The sequence below is a fragment of the Parus major genome, chromosome 17 (genome assembly GCF_001522545.3).
Source record: "Parus major isolate Abel chromosome 17, Parus_major1.1, whole genome shotgun sequence".
In the NCBI taxonomy this organism is placed as follows: Eukaryota; Metazoa; Chordata; class Aves; order Passeriformes; family Paridae; genus Parus; species Parus major.
In genome coordinates, this window is record NC_031785.1 from 520,659 (window position 1) to 526,780 (window position 6,122).

Genomic DNA, 6,122 nt, shown 5'->3' on the forward strand with positions numbered 1-6,122 from the left:
GTGTCCCCGCTGTGCCCGCGGCCGCGCAGGGCGTTTCCCCGACAGGGACTGGGGAATCAGGCGAGGAGGGAGCGCATCTTCCACCTGGCGTCCTCTTGTCTGCCACCATTTGGGGCTGCTGTAGGATTGTAGCAAAAAGCGTTTCATTACAAATGACTCCGAACCGCAGCCGCTGTGGGAGAATATCGCGCACAGCCTGCAGTCCCCAGTGCCCGTGTCGGATTCCTGCTTTAGTCCCCAGGCCACCGAAACTCCCCAGCTGCCTGCCAGCATTGCCGCGTCCTCTGAACGATTTGCGTGGGGATTCTGCACCTTCGCAGTCGCATCAGCCACAGGCACAGGGCAGGCTCGGGCTCACAAGCGCCCAGCTCACCACCAACCTGCCGTAAACATTTTCCAAACTCTTCTGTATTTCCTGGGAGGTGGGAAGTATCACTGCACCCCTGTAGACACGGATACGAACCAGGATCAGCACGCTGTGTACTTCACATGGGAGTTGGCAAGTGCCAGTCTGGTGTCAGGCGGTGTCCTTGTCACCCGCGTCCTCTCGTGTGCCAGGACACATCCCCCAGCTCCAGGTTTCTGTGTCCTGACACTGCTCCTGGGAGGCTTTAAAAGCCAGCACTGAGCCCAGCTGCTGTGGGGAACAAAGCAACAAGCGGGCAGCAAAGCAGAGGACGAGGAATGAAAGGTTTTACCTGGGGGCAGAGTGGAGTAACACAATGAAGCAAACTTAAAACTGGAAAGGAAGAAGATTTGCTTTGGAATTTCTTGCAGGAAAAGTCATTAATTCCTTTAAAAATTTTTCATTGCAAGATTTGTTTTCATTACTTTTACATTATTTTATGACATCAGTAGTAATGCATAATGTGACCTGTCATATCATGTCAAGTCATGTCATAATATGCATAATAGTAGAGAAGTGCATAATATTACATGTCATATTGACATGATCAGAATATTCTATTATTATTGACTTCATCAAACTAATTATAAAATGGCATGAAATACTTTGCTGTAGAAAATAAGATTAAAAAGGCGCAACCTCTAAAAAATTAGTTATTTCCCTTTGCAGCTACATTTTTAGGTATTTTCAATGTATTTTTATGGAAATATTTACATTAGCATGTTACATCATGTTATGCACAGTTGTATGTAACTCCATGGATAAATGGAATAAGATAAATTAAAACAGTCCAAGTCAAATTTTCTGCTTAAAACTATTTCCCTCTTATGAAACCCCTACCTGAGAGCAGGAGCTGTAAACAAGACTCTGCATGTCCAGAGTCAGGCGATGGAGCTGGGGAGGGGTCGGGAGCACCAGGAGGGGCTGAGGGAGCTGTGAGGGGCTCAGCCTGGTGAAAAGGAGGCGCAGGGGACCCTTCTGGCTCTGCACAACTCCCTGGCAGGTGAGGGCTCGGGCTCTGCTCCCCAGGAACAAGGGACAGGACAAGAGGGAACAGCCTCAAGTTGTGCCAGAGTGGTTCAGATTGGATATTTGGAACAATTTATTCAGGGAAAGAGTGGTCAGGCAGTGACAGAGGCTGCCCAGGGCAGTGGTGCAGGGATTTAAAAGCTGTGCAGACGTGGCACTTGGGGACGTGGGTTTGTGGTGGCGTTGGCAGTGCTGGGTTGCACTGGGTGATCTCAGAGGGTTTTTCCAGCCCCAGTGATTCCACAGCTCCTTCTGGATCAGTCTCTCAGACGTGCTGCCAGCTCTCAGTGCCCGTGGAGGGGCAGTGCTGGGGGCTCCCCACAGGGTGTGGCACATCTGTGTCTGTGCCCTGCGAGCCCTCGCGCGTGCCCAGCCCCGCTGCACTGCCCTGGGATTTCTAATTGACTCGACACGTTATAAATTGCCAAACTTGGTTGTGATTGCTGTGAAGAATGGTACTTTAAAGGACTCAATATCTCTATACCTCCCTTTGATAAACATTGGCTTTCTGAGCTTAGATCTTATTTATTTACCCTTGGAGCAGGTTCATTACTATGTATTAGGTAGATATGACATATTTATGGAAATATGGGGACTCTTTGTGGAATATATTAAGATTACATAAATCATTGACTATGTGGTCAAGAACTACTGCAATCCTGATGAATGACTCCATGGGGTTTTTTTTTTTTGGATCCTTGTATAATTTTAAGAGCCATCCCCTTTTTCTTCCTGGACTCCTGCAGAAGTTTCTGCACCACCCCAAACATGATGGGGAAGGCAGGATGTGCACCTTCCATGGGAGGAAGCTCCAGGTCCCAGGTGGCCTATAGGGAAGGCACCTGGGAGACTGTCAGATATGAAACCCACCCCTAGGAACCTGCTTAGCAAGCTGAGAAATGGTTCCAGTTTGGTTATCCCACATCCCATCCACTGCGAGCTGCCGTGCGCATCCATTAACCAATAAATTTACATATCTAATGGTGCGTTTTCCCAGATTAGTGATAATTACATTTAAAACAGCTACTTTGATACAAACCTAGGAGAGCCAGAGCTAATGACATAAATGTGATTTCCTGTGTCTCATGGCCTCAGTATAAACACTGGAGCTGGGAGAGCACAGTCCATGGAGCCAGAGCTCCCGAGTAGCTCGTTGTGTCGGGCTCTTCCTCCTGCACCAGGTACATTTTCTTCCCAGCACCTTTGCTGCCATGAAATACTTGCTCCCCACACTGCCCTCCTGGGCTGCCAGAGTCCTGCAGGGGCAGCGGGCACTGGGAACAGGCTGGGAATGTGCCATGCATCCTTTCGGCTCGGGACAGATGACAAACACCTGCAAGTACGGGGGGATTCTTAAGGATAGTTAAGTAGCAAACTATCTGTTGATAATAAAATTTGCTTGATTCTCACAGATATCCAATTTGCCTACTATCCAAAGACAGGAATTGGGTGTCTGCTTCCTAAATTGTTTTAATCTCTGGCAAAGAGTGCTTCTGGCAGAGTCCCTCAGCTGGAAAATAGGAAGCGAGTTAAAAACAACAGACAAATGTGAATAATGCAGTGCTTAAGATGTCTGATCGTGATCTTGAGGGGAGAAGTTTAAATAGATTCCTCAGTCTACCTGCCTGTGATCCCCTGGGAAGGAGTGCACTCTTCTTGGGGAAAATGCCAGGTCAGGTCTGGCAGTGCCCTGCACTCCCCCCAGCCACTGTGGGAGCAAGTGGGGACAAGGCAGAGGGGCCTTGGTGCTCCTGGCCAGGCCACGGTGCTGGGGACTGATCCGATTCCGTGGGCTCCAGCAGCTTGCCCAGGCTTTAACATGAGTGATCTTGTTTCTCAATCATCCCTCGATGCATTCGTGCACATCCCACTGCTCTGACCCCCCACACCCACAGTAGTGCTGCCAGCAAGAGCTTCTGGCTCTCGCTGCACCCAGGACACCCAGCCAGGTGCCAGCTGCCTGCTCCCCTCACCTGCCCTCCCTCCACAGCCTCGTCCCTGCCTGTTCCCAGGCCACCTGCACATCCCTGCCATCAGGCTGCACCTTTGATGTAGCTTTATAAATATTCTCTCAAAACAACCTCAGACATTTTTCCACAATAGCATGAAAGGATTTCAAGAAATCATGAGATCCTGGGGAAAAAAAATAACTTCCTGTTTGCCTCCTGGTGAGAGGCTCTGTCTTCTGTAACTCTGCAGTCAGATTCACCTCTCTAACACTAACTGAACTCTTCCATGCAAAGAGGCCCCTGGGCATGAAGGTGCCCCCCACACCCCAGGATAGCCCCCACAGCAGCCTCCTCCCCAAGCCAGCCCTGTCCTGTGCCCCAGGCTCAGGTCCTGACCCAGCCAGCACCCCCATCTGTGCAGCTCGCCCCGAAATCCTCCCCGTGCCCACTCCTGCTGCAGGAGCCTCCAGAGCCAGCGTGATGTTTTCAGAATGGATCCCAGTTTTCTTCTCCTCATAATCCTCACCCCTTCCATGAGGACAGAGATCTTGGTGTTGCACGAACAGCAGTAGCTGCCCTGCACACCAAAGGAAATGCTCCTTCCCATCATGCTAAGTGAAACAATTCAAACCGGGAAAATCTTGATAAAAGTTTAATTAGGAAAACGGACTCCATCTGTAACGTATCCCTGTTCTCCCCATGTATTAACCCTTTTGCCATAAATCTGCCACCCTTGAAGAAACCTGCCTTCCTCACAAAACCTACTCAGGGTTCACATTATTTTAATCAGTTAGAGGGGTTTAATACATTATTGATTTTTAGGAGAATTGAAAAAGCTCCCGTATTAAGTCCAGGTTGCTTATTCTTTCTGTATATGACATTCAGGTACTTGTGAAAAATTATACCAATTATGAAATCAGCCATTTACTGCTTCAAAGTGCAATCAGTTGTCACACTGGAAAGCACTTGCTCCTGAATATTATTAGTTGGGCTATGTGCACAGGAAAGTGCTGAGAGGAAAGACTTTAACCAAAGGGCAATTGCATGAAATTTACTTAGAAATAGCTATTTATCACCCTTGGATTTCCTACTGTTCAAATCCACTGCAGACACTTTATGGAATGAAACAGCCATCTCACCAACGTAACTCAGCCAACTGAGGGGTTTTTTCCTCACTGACATTAAATGAAAAATTTAGAAGTCATTGTAACAGCTTAAAGATGCATTATCCTTTTTGATGTGCAATTTTAGCTTCATATCAAAAGCCATATAAAATAACCCCCGCACAAACACAAAAAAGGAACTTTTAAAAGTTTTATGACATGTAGTTCATCTTACCTTTTATGCATCTACCAGGCACAGCTTCTCCTGCTGTTCTCAGAGACCATTGCGTGATTACCACGATGGGGGAGAAAATATTGCCATAGCAGCAGCAGAGCCAGCCAAAGGAAGGATTAGTCTCTGGAGCCTGGGAAACAGAGGGGGAAGCTGAGCCTCACCACGCCAGCAAACGCCTCCAAAGCCGGCACGCGGTGGAATCGCGGAGAGCTGTCCCTTAGAGGAGCCTTCAGTTGTGTCACAAACTGCCACCATTAATGGGCTTTGCTGCAGGCAGCGAAGTGAGAGGGAACATAAATTAGAGGGAGGACATTCAAGAGAAATTTCAAGCTCAGTAAAGATGTCTTGTCTGCTTGCTTTCCAGAACAGACAAGAATTTTGGAAAGCAAGGGCACCTTCTCGAAGTAGGAATGAACCTGGTCAGCCTGGGAGTGCTGGCACAGCACTGGTATCTTGCAGGACCAGCAGGTATTCGATTCCTGACAGGAGTGACCACTGCTCCTGTCCATCTCCTTGGCTGCAGGCGCCACCCAGGGCAAGCACTGCCACCTCACACAGCTCACGGCAAGGCAACACTTCTCCTCTTCTAATTCCTCCAGGTAGAATGCGTGACACGAACGGAACAACCGCACTGTTGGAAGCGGGGTCAGGTGGACAGTGGGCAGCCTGGATACAGCAACAGTCACTGTGGGACTGCAAACAGTGCTCCCACATGAAAATGGGAAAGCAGCTCTTGACCCACTGGGTCTTGACGATCTAAACCAGGAGCGAAGTGCAGCCCCCAACATCTTGGGATACATTGGCTTGTCCACAAGAACAGTGTCTGAATGGGCCTAATGGCTTGGAGGCAGCACAGAATGCTCCCCACCTGCTCTGGAAAGGTCTAGATGTGGGGATGCAGGAAGCACAGAAACTGTCTCATCCTGCTGTACGCAGCAGCTGGATCTCCTGGTGGATCAGGGATCTGCTGGCACCACAGGTGAGGGCTGGGCACCCCATTCTCGTGGCATGAGCCATGCTGGATGAGCCAAACATGCAACAAGGACGGTTTGTGTTATTTGCCACAGTCAAACCCCCATGCAAGGAAACAGGCAACTTCAAAATGATGCTGTTCTTGAATTTCAGGTCCAAATGAAGAAGAGGAGAGGAGATGCTCAGGGGAGCTGCTGCTCTGACACCAGCACTGTGTGTGGGCAGCACAGTGTCGGGCATGGCATGTTACAAACTGCAGCAACAATAGTCTTAACAGGTGATGCCAACCAAACCCTAACAGCCGGCTTTATAGCACAGAAATAATGCAAAACCAGAACACTCAGGATATTTTAACTTAGCAAAAGGATTGTTATAAGACCATTTAATTTAATAAATAGTAAAGTATTTATAAACGAACCATTTCATAA

The 6,122-nt window shown here is 48.6% G+C and overlaps 1 long non-coding RNA gene across 3 annotated transcripts in view; it reads right to left on the minus strand.

Annotated features, from left to right (window-relative positions):
* LOC107212219 overlaps positions 1 to 4,988 on the minus strand; it is an 18,153-nt gene extending 13,165 nt beyond the window's left edge. Inside the window, exons 1-2 of one of the 3 annotated variants that reach the window (XR_001524406.2) lie at positions 4,723 to 4,988; positions 464 to 2,768 (exon numbers count right to left, since the gene is read on the minus strand). This is a non-coding gene — a long non-coding RNA (uncharacterized LOC107212219). The remainder of the gene's footprint in view (positions 1 to 463; positions 2,769 to 4,722) is intronic. The other 2 variants (XR_002002323.2, XR_002002324.2) reach the window with 2 other exon arrangements.
* Positions 4,989 to 6,122: the final 1,134 nt, after the last annotated feature.